Source organism: Syngnathoides biaculeatus, chromosome 23 (assembly GCF_019802595.1).
Source record: "Syngnathoides biaculeatus isolate LvHL_M chromosome 23, ASM1980259v1, whole genome shotgun sequence".
In the NCBI taxonomy this organism is placed as follows: domain Eukaryota; kingdom Metazoa; phylum Chordata; class Actinopteri; order Syngnathiformes; family Syngnathidae; genus Syngnathoides; species Syngnathoides biaculeatus.
This window is the reverse complement of record NC_084662.1, coordinates 18,022,702-18,038,147: the sequence shown is the minus strand read 5'-3', so window position 1 is coordinate 18,038,147 and position 15,446 is coordinate 18,022,702. Positions and strand designations below refer to the sequence as shown.

The window sequence follows — 15,446 nt, the reverse complement described above, 5'->3', positions numbered from 1 at the left end:
TCGCTTTCATCAGATCCATAAAGCACACAGGAGTCTATTTGACTCTACGGGGGTCTACTTGAAACAAAAAAGGAATCTAGAATCATAATTTTTTGCTGTTAAATGAAAATGAATCAAAGTACATGTTATTATCAGAAGAGCTGTACTGTGATGCTTTGTTTATATCTGCAGCCATTTTGACTTACTGCGCAAGTGCATAAGCGCAGTCGTAGCCACAGATGTACCTGATAAAGAGGTCTGAAGTCTCCCACGAGACGATAATCTCTGAGGAAAGAGTTGTCTGATGGCCACACACGAGAAGATGCACAGATGCTCATGGCAGACTGCGACCGTGGCGGATGAACTGGATCAAATTATGCAAGATTCACTCTCCTCATCATGGGAGAGGATTGATGAGAGCTACCCAGCTACTGCTAACCGTCTCCAAAGCCAACTAGCTCTCTTAGCAGAAACAGATGTTGCCGGTTAATATGGATTTACTCATCCTACGGCACCAAGACCAGTGGAGAAGAGTCCCTGGGGATGCTAGTTAAAGCAAGCCATTATAAATTAAAAATAAGTTTCAGGAACTGTTTCTCCATGCAAAAAATGTTGTGCCTATATATGTGTAAAAATGTAGAGATAATTTTCAATAGTAAAATTACCACCACCGTTGTATCTAGGGATACTATAGATATGCAAGATCATCTTTCACGTCAAATAAAAAGGTGAGGATGTAGATACCACAACTAAAGTTAGGGATGTTAGTTCGGGCTATATCCCGAGACCTCAGCTCAGTGAAAAAAAAAAAAAAATACAAAAAAAACTGTAGCAACCATTTGACCCTGGAACTAATGTTTCTGTTTTCGTTATTTCCAATGGGAATAGCGTCTTGGGAAGTATTGTGTTTGACTGTCGAGGTTACATTGTACATTACATCCAGCCTTTCATAAGGCTGGAAAGTCTCAGAGGGAATATATGAGCTAAAATCGACTTTATATAGCAAGGAGGTTGGGGCGGTATCTGTGTTAATAATCAGAGATCAAAATAACATGAAGCTGCCTTTTGGCATTTTTTGGTTCACTATTCTGGTGTCAGGAAGTCAAGGAGCGCTAACTATGGCTCTTCAAAAACAGCGTTTTCAGTACGACGGTGGTTCCTTTCATCTATTCACCATTGTCGATGGACGCAAGTACAGCCAGTATCACATTCACTCCAGCTGGATTCCGATGTGCTGGATCAATAGGTAAGGCGAGAAAACATTACCAAGTGTCAGTCAAGGCAGCAGGGAATAAAGCTGCTGGTGAAGGGGGTGGAGGATTCCCAGCCTCAAAACTGAAGCTACTAGCGTAACAGACAACATTTCGGAGTATCATCATAGCCAACCAACAAAGTATTCATTTTCATAACAACATAAACAACAGCATTTCTTGCACGACTGTATTGTAACCGGAGGAAGCACCTCTATAGAGCCCCAAACATCAGTTCAGAGCAGATGTGTTGTCATCTGTTCCTAACTGTTAGCCTCTTCGTGTGTGTGTGTGGATTTGCACATACTAGATATTTATATGTGCCATCTGGTATATAGGGAAAATTTGATGCCCATTTTTTTAAATATGTTCAGGTTGCAGTCTGTTTGGATACACATACCTGTGGACAGAACTTTGGGAAGCAGTTTTTGCATGTTTGCTAGGGGTCCTTGGTTCAAATCCCAGCATAGAACTTTCAGTGTGGTGTTTCTTTCTCTGTTGTTTGTGTGGGTTTCTCACCGTCACTTTGGCGTCCTCCCACATTTGAGAGACAAGCATACTAGATTAAGTGAGGGTTCAAAATTGTCCACACCTCTGAATGTGAGTGTGCATAGGCTGTTTGTCCACAGTGAAGAAAACAAGTAATTGAACACCCTGCTATATTGCAAGTTCTCGCACTTAGAAATCATGGAGGGTTCTGAAATTTTCATCATAGGTGCACGTCCACTGTGAGAGAGATAATCTAAAAAGAAAAATCCAGAAATCACAATGTATGATTTTTCTAATGATTTATTTGTTTGATACAGCTCCAAATAAGTATTTGAACATCTAAGAAAACCAATGTTAATATTTGGTACAGTAGCCTTTGTTTGCAATTACAGAGGTCAAACATTTCCTGTAGCTGTTCACCAGGTTTGCACACACTGCAGGAGGGATTTTGGCCCACTCCTCCATGCAAATCTTCTCTAGATCAGACAGGTTTCTGGGCTGTCGCTGAGAAACACGGAATTTCAGGTCCCTTCAAAGATTTTCCATTGGGTTTAGGTCTGGAGACTGGCTTGGCCACGCCAGAACCTTGATATGCTTCTTACGGAGCCACTCCTTGTTTTTCCTGGCAGTGTGCTTCGGGTCATTGTCATGTTGAAAGACCCAGCCACGACCCATCTTCAATGCTCTGACTGAGGGAAAGAGGTTGTTCCCCAAAATCTCACAATACATGGACACGGTCATCCTCTCCTAATACAGTACAGTCGTCCTGTCCCATGTGCAGAAAAACAACCCCAAAGTATGATGGTACCACTCTCATTCTTCACAATAGGGATAGTGTTCTTGGGATGTAACTCATCATTCGTCTTCCTCCAAACACGGTTAGTGAAATTATTACCAAAAAGTTCCATTTTGGTCTCATTTGACGACAAAACTTTCTCACATGACTCCTCCGTATCATCCAAATGGTCATTGGCAAACTTAAGACGGGCCTTGACATGTGCTGGTTTAAGCAGGGGAACCTTCCGTGCCATGCATGATTTCAAACCATGACGTTTTAGTGTATTACCAACAGTCACCTTGGAATCGGTGCTCCCAGCTCTTTTCAGGTCATTGACCAAGTCCTGTCGTATAGTCCTGGGCTGATTCCTCACCTTTCTAAGGATCATTGAGACCCCACGAGGTGATATCTTGCATGGGGCACCACTCCGATTGAGATTGACTGTCATGTTTAGCTTCTTCCATTTTCTAATGATTGCTCCAACAGTGGACCTTTTTTCACCAAGCTGCTTGGCAATTTCCCCGTAGCCCTTTCCAGCCATGTGGAGTTGTACAATTTTGTCTCTGGAATCTTTGGACAGCTCTTTGGTCTTGGCCACGTTACAAGTTTGAGTCTTACTGATTGTATGGGGGGACAGGTGTCTTTATGCAGCTAACGACCTCACGCAAGTACATCTGATTCAGGATAATACATGGAGTGGAGGTGGACTTTTAAAGGTGGACTAAGAGGTCTTTGAGGGTCAGAATTCTAGCTGATAGACAGGCGTTCAAATACTTATTTGCAGCTGTATCACAAATAAATCGTTACAAAATCATATATTGTGATTTTGGGATTTTTCACTGTGGACATGCACCTATGATGAAAATTTCAGACCCCTCTATTTCTTACCGTCACTTGGCTTCCTCCCACATTTGAGAAACAAACATGTTAGATTAAGTGAGGGTTCGAAATTGTCCACACGTGTGAATGCGAGTGTGCATTGGCTCTTTGTCAAATTGTGACTTGTGACTTACTGTCGAGCAGTCCACAGTGCAATTTACTTCCTGTCCAAAGCCAGTTTGGAGGCCTATCACTGCTCACTCGCAACTCTAATAACGATAAGTGTGACAGAAAATGGATGGATGGAGACTCAAAATGAATTTATAGCATTTTGAAAAGAGGTCCTTATATAGCCTGTTTGTAATCTATGATCTGCTCTCCATACCACAATAAGAAGGCTCATGTGGGAAGCTGACTTTGGACAAAATGTGAAAGTACAGCTTCAAAAGAAAGCTTTTCACTCGCAGGCAGTTGCGATGTCACATAGCAAATAGAATTCCAGACTTGGCTGCTGCCAACATTGCAAACAAATGTCTGATGAGAGCCATTAATAGTTCTCACATTCATTCTCAGCCTGGAAGCAGGCACTTGCTGTTTGGGAAATATCATCATTAACCTCAAGTTTCAATGCACTTGATGGAGTAAAGGGATCTGGATTTAGGGTACATTTATACGGTTCCTGGTGGCCACGGCAGCCCTGTCTCGGGCTACTATGGACAAAAAAGGATAGTTGTGAGACAATGTGAGAGGATGGGATGGGCAAATATGCCACGCCATGATTGCTCGGCGAGACGTTTAATTGTGAGAACATTTGCTACTGTAATCACAGTGTGGATGAGAAACCTAGTCGGCCATAGTAAAACCAAACCTGACAGTACCTAATAGGGCGTAAAACAACTTCATTGGAAGCATATTTGTTCCCCTGCATCTGAAACTAGATGCCAACGAGTCTTTGGAATGTCAGCAAATGGTTTAATTTACCTCCAATGCTTGCTGTGGCATACATATTGGACTTAATGTGGAATTTGAATTTGTTGAATATGAGAACGAGATAGTGTGAGAACAAGAATGTGAGCGCACTGTGCACTGTTTGGGAAATGTCAGGGAAGGCGAGAAAATAACAATATTGCCCAAAACGCAGTGTTAACGTAGCCTTAGTAGCCGGTGGTCGTGTGCAGCAATGCAGTGAGGCAAGAAATGTTGCGGTCCACATGAGCAGCCAGCATCGTCGCATCAGGACGCCTCCTTTGCGACTGCTGACGTGAAAGTAGTCAAGTCAGAGGATTCAATACGCCCCTTTGCTGTTACAGCCAAGTGTTACCTCCGTATCCATTGATGCAATGTGACCAATGATCTTGTCACTTCCTACAACAGTATGCCACGATATCATGTATAAAAAACAAATATATTGAAATGAACAAGATGACGTACTTAGCATTACTGCTGATAGGTGGATGAGAAGAAGGGGAGGCTGTGCTAAGCAATTGCAAAGGAACTTTGTCTTCAATCCTCTTCATCTCGACAAGTATCAAAGAACCTTGTTTTGTAATCATTGTATGCAAGATCGGAATGGAACCCTTCATATGCGCTAAAATTTGGTCCTTGTCTTTAATAATTGTTAGCACGGTCGACCGACCAAAGCCTTGGGGTTGGTGTCTCTCCTTCCTCCAATCTTTTTGTGATCTTGAGCTTCGTTTTCACGGTAACGGATTTTCTTTTGGCTGCATAAGTATTGCTAAAAGACACAGCTTTCTTCTTTGGGGCCATAATGTCTAAAAAGGATGGCAAAAAAATGCAAAGATCCTCTCGGCGCACAAACACGGACAAGTATTAGCCAGACAAAATGGCGGATGGGGGACGGGCGTCGTAAAGTCCAAAAATCTTAGGTTGAGACCGTCTTAACCCGAGGACTCCCTGTATCCATTTTCTATACCGCTTGTCCTTATTTGGATCACAGGTAATGTCAGGGGCGTGGTCATGCCACTATCATGCACCTGACTGCTCCTGACAGCATCTCTTGACGTGTGTTTAGTTGGTACTAATTATGTTATGCACAGTATTTAAGCCTTGTGTTTCATATCATTAGTTGCCAGTTTGTTGAGTGAGTCTAGTGTGAGTTTCCGAAATTCTTGTGAGTGATTTCCCAGCATTCCTGTGCCACTGCAGCCATAGTCAAATTAATTCTTGTGTTCATGTTCCAAGTTTTTGCCTTGTAGTTAATCAACCTCGTTTTCATTCTTCTGCCACGTGTTTTTTGTATTCCTGCCTTTTTGGACTGCTTACCTGTGTATGACCTCTGCCTGGAATTAAACACACACTCGAAATCATGTCGCTGCTTTGGAGTCCTGCATTTGGGTCCTACCCCATGCCACTGGCTCGTGACAGGTAAAATGGAGCTTATTGCAGTGGACTTTGGGCACCAGCTAATCGCAGTGAACTAATTCCTGGTTCAAGTACCACAAGAATTTAAGGTAGAGGTGTGACTGCATCAGGGTTCCATGCTGAGCCCCTTCCTGCTTGTGGTAGTAATGGATATAGGCTGACAGAGGAGGTTAGACTGTATTCCCCTTGGACCATGATGTTCGCAGATGATATTGTGATCTCCAGTGAAAGCAGGGAACAGGTGGAGGAGCAGTTGGATGAATGGAAGTACGCACTGGAAAGGAGAGGAATGAAGATTAGCCGAAGTAAAACAGAGTATATGCATGAATCCGAGGGGCAGAGGATGAAGAGTGAAGATCCAGGGAGAAGAGATAGTGAAGGTGGACGACTTCAAATACTTGGGGTCAACAATACAAAGAAATCGAGACTGTGGTAAGGAAGTGAAGAAATGGGTCCATGTGGGGTGGAACAGTTAGTGGAACAGGCTGGATAGGATTAGAAATGAGCTCATTAGAGGGACAGCCAGAGTTGGATTTTTTGGAGACAAGGTTAGAGAGAGCAGACTTCGATGGTTTGGACATGTTCAAAGACGAGAGAGTGAGTATGTTAGTGGAAGGGTGCTGAGAATGGAGCTCCGAGGCAAAAGAGAGAGAGGAAGACCAAAGAAAAGGTTGATGGATGTTGTGAGGGAGGACATGAGGACAGTGGGTGTTAGAGAGGAGGATGCACCAGATAGGCTTAGATGGAAAAAGATGACACGCTATGGCAACCCCTGACAGGACAAGCCGAAAGAAAAAGAAGAAGACAGTATGTGCCATGCAGCATGAGCAAATTATCTTGTTGTCCAAGACAGTTCTTTAAAATGTACGTTGTTTGAATGATGAGCTTCTGGCTAATAAATATCAAATACCTGCGAAATGCCTCACTTACTACAGTCGATAGAAAAAGGTTACCATGTTGTCCTGCACCAAATGTGACATTTTCTTAACAATAGCGCTACCAAATGCTTAACCTACAGGTTTAAATGCTTCTGCAATAAAATACTTGGGTCTGAAATACGTGTGCCGACTTGTTGCTGCAAAGTCGTGAAATCCATGTCACTGTCATTTCTAGACTTAGCAAATCAAAATCATACCATTTCATAGGACTGTCCCTAATTTAAACAGACGTAAAAGCACATTGAAGAAGCTCAACAATGTAAATGATTTGTTAATTAATGATGTGTCACATGCAAATACAACAGAGTATATAAAGTCTCAGGCCGCTCTTAGATTTAGTGCTTAGGGTTTAGCACATTGCGTTGCGGTTGAGCGACTGGTTAGAGCGTGAGCGTCACAGTTCTAAGGTCAGGGGTTCAAATCCTGGTGCAGCGGTTACTTTGATTGAAGACTCTCAATTGTCCATTAGGTGCAATAGGGTGAGGACTAGCCCGGGGTGTTCCAGACTGTCAACATTCTCTTCAGGTAGCAACACACTTTATCAAAATTATGTATATTGGTATGCACGTCGACCTTAGTAACACATCATGTTGTGATTGCGATATTGCAAAATCACTCCAACTACAAGAATGACAGTAGCGTTTACAGCAGGCCAACTGTGTGGACCTGCACTTTGCCAGGGTTTCTCTTGAATGCAGCACATGGTACTGTACAATCAAGTACACAGGACCAGTACAGATGATGATGTAACCATGGAGACTGCAGGCGGACTGCTATGAGAAAAGCGAACCATCAGTCGTTCGCTGCTGAGGGTTTTTTAGTCTGAAGGCGAATGGGGGAAAGAGGTGAATGTCAGCGTGAGGGTTGCGGGAAGATTGCACTGGAGTTTGTCCCACCCTCAAGACACAGAGGATTTACTGTCTCTGTGCTCTACTGGAAACTGTTTCCCACACTCAAAAGGGAGTTTTCTTTGCAGGGAAAAAAAGAACGTCCGAGACACTAACATCTCCAGCTAGTTCCCTGCCAACGTTCCAATAGCAATAGGTGTGGTGCTCTTGACCCCGATCACCTCTTGTGGTGGAAGTGATGTCTGGCTGTAAACCAATAATAGACAGAGTAAGACTTCGGGTACCTTCAAATCTGACGGAGGAATATGACCCGAATGAGTATTTGCGTCGGTGCTTGACTTTCACGAAGAACAGAGGCCATTGTGACTTGTGCTTGGTGATAGGAAACGTGTGAATTCAGATACTAGCAAGATCCTGCACTCTCATGTGAGACGTGTGCATGATCGTCTTGTCGCAACATATTATAATGTTTGGATTATAACATGCAAAAGAATCTCACTTTCTAATTTTAGCTTCTCTTTCACTTACCATAATAGATTATCGATAATGATATTATCCTCAAGCTCTCTGTTAATAGTTATTGTGCAGATATGTAAAAATAAATGTACCCCCAAAAATTTCACTTTGTGCAAAACACCTTAACATTAAGCTGCAAACAATGATTTTTTTTTTTAAATGTGAAAATACCTGTCAATATTGTTTTGTCATATTGTCGGGGATATGTACATCTCCCTCGTTAGGGACTAACTATTGGTTAGTCGTACACGGTCACAAACTACAAAGAACTCGGCAGTTGTGATTTCCCTCTGTTTTTATTTCTGACGCTTCTTTTTTGGTTGGAGTCAGGCCACCTGAAAAATTCAAGTCAAAGATATATGCTACAACCATTGTTAATAGAGCCTTAGCGTGACATGCCGGCAACCCTGCCAACGTACTGAGTGGGCTAAGTTTAATATAAAAGCTTAAAATATCACTAAATTCGAGATCAATGCCATTATAGGCTTTTACGATCAAGTTGACCTCGAAGCGCTGTACAAAAGGGTTCTTCTAGTATGCTTCAAGCTGTGAATTTCTCATAGATATGCATTCCAATTATGTTGAACACAGCATCACTGCAACTATACATTGTCTACTATATCGTCTAACGCAGGGGTGCCCAGACTTTATTACCTCAAGATCTATTTTTCAAGCAGCCAGTCTCTCGCGAGCTACCGTTGGTTAGATAAGGATGCTCTCAAACCGTTTTAAGGTTGTTATATTGCCTCCTATATTTAAAATCCCGAATTAGCTTTTTGTGCAATGTATTGTCTGTGGTTTCATCCTGGATCAGGCTGTGCCAAGGTGGAATTTTAAAATTATACACCATCTCATCCTGCACTTTCTATGTTGGCATCAGAGCAGATCTTTCCAACTCGGAAAAGAGAAACTCTCGTCCAGTTTAACCACTTTTTCTTCAATTATTCACATACTCAGACAGTCATTGCATCTTAAAACAACAGCATTTCTTTTTTAACTTTCACCATTAATATCAAAAGTAAACATAAGCAGCATGTCTAGCTCGTCTTTGCTCTACGTTGCCCAGACTGTGTTCAAAAGGAAAAAAAAATACAGTGATGATTGTTTGGTAATTGCGTGTTTCATCAAGGTACTTTGTATTCACTGTCGGTCAGAAAGCTGCAGGTATAAAGAGGCAGTACTCATCCTCAGGCCGAGTGAAACTCCGGGATTCATAAATGATGATATGTCACTTTGGAAGTAGAAGGAAGGGAAATGGAGACAAATATTCTAAAAGACACGTCCTGCTGATACCCGATACACTTGCGTGAGCAAAAAAACCTAAACGGGGCTTTGTCATACATTCCCAATCACATTTAATTATATGTGAGGACAAACTGGCACACTAAATAAGAAGACATTGCCAAAAAGATGGCAGCACAGTGGAGCAGCTCTAGAGCATTGGCCTCACGGTTCTGAGGACCGGGGTTCAAATCCCGGCCCTGCCTGTGTGGAGTTTGCGTGTTCTCCCCATGCCTGTGTGGATTTTCTCTGGGCACTCCAGTTTCCTCCCACATTCTCAAAACATGCACTATTCAGAGACTCTAAGTGCCCCTGGGTGTGATTGTGAGTGTGTCAGGGTGTACCCCTTCTCCTAACCGATGACAGGTGGGATTGGCCCCACCGTTGTGAGGAAAAGCGGCTCAGAAAATAAATGGATGGATGGATGTCAAAAAGACCTATGAGGCAGATGGTGCTTATTTGGACATTCATGTGCTGTGCCACCCATAAAATAGGAATCCTTCATTTCTTGTTCAAAACAAGACTGAAGCATATGATGCAGGAAATGCAGCCGCTCTACCAGTCGCCTTTTTATTTTTTTTTTTTTTTTTACTTCAAGTCCCCTTGATCTCCACAGATTTATTTATTTATTTTTTACTAACTTGCTGTGCCCTGGTTCCAAGAAGAGAAGGCGTGGTGGGTTGGCTGCTGAGAACAGGATGTCAATTCATCTCAAGATGACCGGCATGCTCAGAGGAGCCAACATTGGTACAATTGTGGGGATTTATGACTTTCAACTTCATGCTTTGCCAGAAAGAGATATGGTTATTGGCATATGTGTGTGTGCGTGTGTGCGCGTGTGTTCGGGCTGAACCCTTAATTTTTCATCTTAATTCATTTTGAAATTCTTTACAGTGGCAAAATAGACTTTAAACCTTAAAACCCGAAATAATCTTGCATTATTACCGTAATTCCCGGCCTACAGAGCGCACCTGGTTATAACGCTACCCAGTACATTCGTAAAGGAAATATAATTTGGTACATACATACGACGCAGCTGTGTAAAAGCCTCAAGTGTCCACATTGAAACCCTCATTGAAACACGAGATATTTACAAAGAAAGACGGTACAAAGAGAGTTTACTGCTAGCGCCGCCGCGCTAAAGCTAGCGCCGCTGTGCTAACAGGGCCGGACCAGAAAAGTCACTTCCTCGGTACATATATTCCACCGGTCTCACTCTTAGCTTTTCTGCTCAAGTACCCCCTTGTGGTTGTTAGAAAAAAATGCACAAATTAGCGGCATCACCGCATAAACCGCAGGGTTGAAAGCGTGTGAAAAAAAGTCACTGCTAATGGGCTGGAAATTACAGTAATTAAAATAACAGCATCCTATTCATTTTGACAGTACACCGAAAACAACCAGCAGCATATCTGCCATTGCTACAACAGGCAAGCGTATACTGCAGGTACCTTGCAGTGAAAATGGGGCTTTCCCACGTTGACTTACTTAGCTTGTCAACAGACGTTGGTGTTTACTCACCCCAGTGACTTTTTAAACAATGTCTTGTACTGCTTTCATTATATTACTGTAACAGTGTCTCTTGGAATCATTCTACTGTCGACGCTACTTTGGATTTACTCTCTCGAGTACCCCTGCAAGTCAATGAGTTGCTAGTTTATCATAGCACTATCATGACTCATGACTGTTCTACACTGATTTTGTAAGATGTTGGCTACCTGCCGCTGCCTTTCCTAAGCAGCACTCGGGGATTGAAACTACGGTTTAACTAACTGAAAGCTCTTCTAACAACAGGTTCAGCTTGTCTGACAAATACCCACTTGAAAAACATTTTCTGTTCAGATGCAAAAAAAAAATTATTACTGTAAAAGATGTCAGACTTGGCATCTGATCTTGAGGCTAGTGTGCAATTTGCAAGAAATCTCAGTTCGTTTCGAGCGAGAGTGCGAGAGAAACGCTCACATACAAAAAAAAAAAAATGAGAGTTGACGTCCCGCCCATCCCTCACGTGCCATAACGGCGGGTGGAGTTTCCCCAAAGGCTAATTTGTCGTGACCTTGTGCTCACTCACCTGACACGCAACTGAGCACACAGAGTCAACAACAGGGGATCAACAACTTAGCAGGGGGCCAGCTGATGGGATTTCAGCACAGGGTTTTCAGGTCATCAGCTGAAAAAAAAATTACGATGGAGAATTTCAAGGCGCTTTTAGTTGAATCAGGCAGACAAGGTGAGAATGCAGGTATTGCAAGAACTAACGTTCACACCTTCACTGAGTGGGAACTGAACCCGCGTTGTCTGCACCAGTGTCAGACGAACGTACCATTACCCTGCTGATAAAATCATAAAATCAGTTTATATATTCCTTGAGGCATAATGGGTGATATGGATATCACCCCACATTCAACATTGTACTCGTTGAACTCCTGTTTGTACTTGCAGAACAACTCAGCCTGAAGTACTTTAACTTCCCACACCTGACTTTGTGTTCTTCTTTTGACAGGGAAACCTGTTAAGAGGCTGCTCGGAACCAAGCAGTGCACTTCATCCGTATGCTGCTTCAGTTGCTTCAAGACATCTTTTAATTAACATCCAACCCAAATCGGAGCGTGTATGATCAACCGTTCACGCTTGCATTCACACCTACGGACAATTATTCATCAATCAATTTGCGGTGCATGTTTTGGGGGAACGTGGGAGAAAGCCGGAGAAGCAGAACAACACTAATCCATGCACAAGGAGAAACATTTTTTCTCTTAAATTTACTGATGTGTATGCAAATGTTGAGTGATTATTCATGTCCCTTACCACAATTGGTGGACTGCTGTGTCTGTCAATCAATTACAATAGCTGTTTTCTATAAAAGCAGCTTTTTCTAGTTTTTTCTCTCTATAAGCTTAATATAATGTGGGTGGGTTTGGGGGGGTTGACGCACTCTAACTGTTCTAAATGCTAGGAGACTCTGCATCTTTGCACAACTGTGACTCCTATCAGATATAATTTCCTATAAATTGAATGTCTATTGTTCTTCGTTAAATTGAATGTCTATTGTTCTTCGTTTGTTTGTCCTTCTTCTCCTTACTCAACATGAATGTCGTACCAAGGCAGCGCCGACTGAGACCGAGAGACAAATTCCTTGTGTGTTGTTACATATTTGGCTATTAAAGCCGATTCTAACCATTCAAGGTTTGTACTGTGTATCCTCTTCCTGCCATCTCCCGGCCCAAATAATTCTTGTCCGCGGCACCACCTGACCCAAATACTTAAAGGCCAACACCTTCTCGTTGCATTTGACAGTGACAAACGGTTCCTCCATATTAACAGGCAGCTGCCGTCTGGCCAGGAACCTGCCGGGGGATTTCTGTGCTAGGCTTTCATCGCTCACTGGTACACAGTCGTGCAGGAAGAGGCGACGCTGTGTGCGCAAGCAGATACCGTGCGTTTCTGGGAAAAATGCCTCGGCCCTCCCATGTGAACTGTGAAACATTTCCATTGAAGTTCAGAAGAAGATAAACAAATGGGGGGGGGGAAAAAGAGGGGAAACCGACTGTGCTTGTACAACCAGAAAAGTTATCCTATGAAGCTTGTGTTGTGCAGTGGCTGTTGTCATTGTTGCATTTAATGTTATATTTATCTGGTGTAATCTTTTCTTAGTATGATGGGGGAAAAAAACTCCTCAGCTTTAGCTTTCTTGGGCCACACAAGATCCAACATCCAATAACTTCATCCATCAGCCTCTCATGGATGGGACACCACTTTGACCAATTTAGAAAGTGGATACCTTAAGAAAAATCAATTCCTTAAAAGTTATGAATGGAGAGCATTAATTCAGTTGTCTATGTCCATTACATACACTTCCTCCTGCTGAAATAGTAACTAACCACAACAAAAGCTGTATGATACGATTTTGAATACTAGACCTTTTTGAATTTTTTGAACAAGTCTCCCAGAGGGGAAAAAAGGGCAACTCGGTAACATATCGTGCATCTTTCCATTCCAGCTGCATTCTAGCAAGTTGTTCTTTCAATGTGTTTATTTGTCTGTTGATTAAGTAACTGTGTTATGGAACAATCACACCTCATGCAGTATCCTGAGCAAGGCCAAGAGATTGCAATCACAAGATTCCAGCATGTTTCTCTACGTTGGGGGGCGGTCGAGTTTAAAGTCTGGCAAAAAAATGTAGAAAAGAAAAACATTCACGCTCGCCTATGGGCAATTTAGACTAGTCTTCAATGAACCTAATGTACTGTGCATGTCTTTAGAACGTCGAGAAAAATGCAGGAGTGCAGGGATAAGGAAGCACAGGTAAGCACGAAAAGGAAATGGTGTAAAATCGGCGTAAAAGAGCGCAGGAACCCCGATTGAAACCCAGGAACTCTCAAATCTGAGGGAGAAACGTTCATCGCAATTCCACTACACCACCACGTTTTTCAGTTCAGATATTACATAAAATGTATAAAGCATTGGATGTTATTGCAACTGAGGAAAGCGGCACACGCCTCTTTTCCCCAGCTGCTCAGTACAATATAGCTAAGCAGCAAATAAAAACCTACTGTACATTGGAAAGGGAGTTCGGTTTCTTCTTTTTGTGAACGGATTCCCCTCACAAAAAGTCATATACCACTCATATTATGGAAATGCAATTTTTTATTGTTTGTGCGCAAATAAGTGGGTCCCTGGCGACCCTGTCCAGTAAAGGAGTATGAAATTAAACAACCTTATGCAGCGCATCTTTCCTTATCTGCCCATTTCTGAGAAACCACCAGAGAGTCTCATTTACATAATAATCCCCGACGCAATGATCTGGTTGAAGATCCAGAGCCACTTTCAGGCAATGGCTTAAGTCCGGCCGGCTTACTACACTGTCTGAAACGCATCAATTCAGCAGTAAAATCATGCGGAAACACGTACAGTCATCATAGGTGCAAAGCTAAAAGGTAAGCAGAGCTACGTTGCGTTTTGTTGGATGCAAAGATTGCTTATTAGCTAAAAGGGACCGCAGGAAATTTGCTTGACTGGCTAGCAAAAGAAGTTTGTCTACTGGAAAGAATATGTTCAAAATATGTGCAACCACAAGTTGTTGTCCAACCAAGTCTGGGAAAATGTTGAAATGAAATGATGGATTTTGGTGAAGTTTAATTCATTTCATGTGTGTTCATCCAGGAGTAAATAAAAGTGGGGTATGACGACTGCAGCCTCAAGTAGCGGCGTGCAAAACGAACTGCCGAGCTCAGAGCAACCTGTCGTGCAGGCGTCCACTTTCCCAGAAAGAGGTGATGCACCAAAGTGTGACCTTTAACATGTATAATTGGACAACGAGAACATTCCGGCACCATAAGTCATGTCGAATGACGTTGCACTAAACATTCGAAATCATAGCCGTTCCACTTGTTTGGATCACATTGTTGTCATGGTTGCTCTCAGTAACACCAAAATTCACAACTGGTTCACATTTGGTAAAGTTGGAAACAAGATGAAAAAAAAACAATCAATTAAATATTATAATGATAATAATAACTCTGCTTATCTTTTTTGTAGCAGGAACAGAATCAATTACATTCAGAATAAAACAGTCATGATGACTGCAAGCCTGCGAGCCTGTTTGCCTACACAATAGGTGTGTGTGTGTGTGTGTGTGTGCGCGTGTAGCTGGAGCTTGAGGCAGTTACACTTCTCGTCACTTGACTAATACATAAATGATCTGTGTAAGAACTTTGTGTATTAGCTCTCTAATTACCACTACAATGCGCAAAATTAAAATACAAGCACGTAGAGGGCCCAAAAGCCAATCAAAAACAAGACACCGGTTGTATTATGAAAGCTGTAATATTACAAGAAAGAAAATAAGTACGACATAAGTTAGACTTTTATGGGAAAAATGTCCTAATTTTAGAGCAATAAAGTTGAAATATTACTAGAAAAAAGTATCAGAGACTCAAGAGTGCATACTAAAATATCAAAAACCTAACGGGACAAGCCGAAAGGAAAAGAAGAAGAATTTACGAAGAGAAAAAAATAAATAAATTAACCACCAATAAAGTTGTTATATTAGGTGAAAAACATTTATACTTTATGAGACGAGAGTAAAAATATCCATCCATTTTCTTAACCGCTTATCCTCACAAGGGCCGTAGGAGTATTGGAGCCTATCCCAGCTATCTTGTGGCAG

At 42.2% G+C, this 15,446-nt stretch overlaps 1 protein-coding gene across 3 annotated transcripts in view; it reads right to left on the bottom strand.

Annotated features, from left to right (window-relative positions):
- map3k5 (mitogen-activated protein kinase kinase kinase 5) overlaps nt 1-15,446 on the bottom strand; it is a 50,586-nt gene that overhangs the window by 33,724 nt on the left and 1,416 nt on the right. The window lies entirely within an intron of this gene.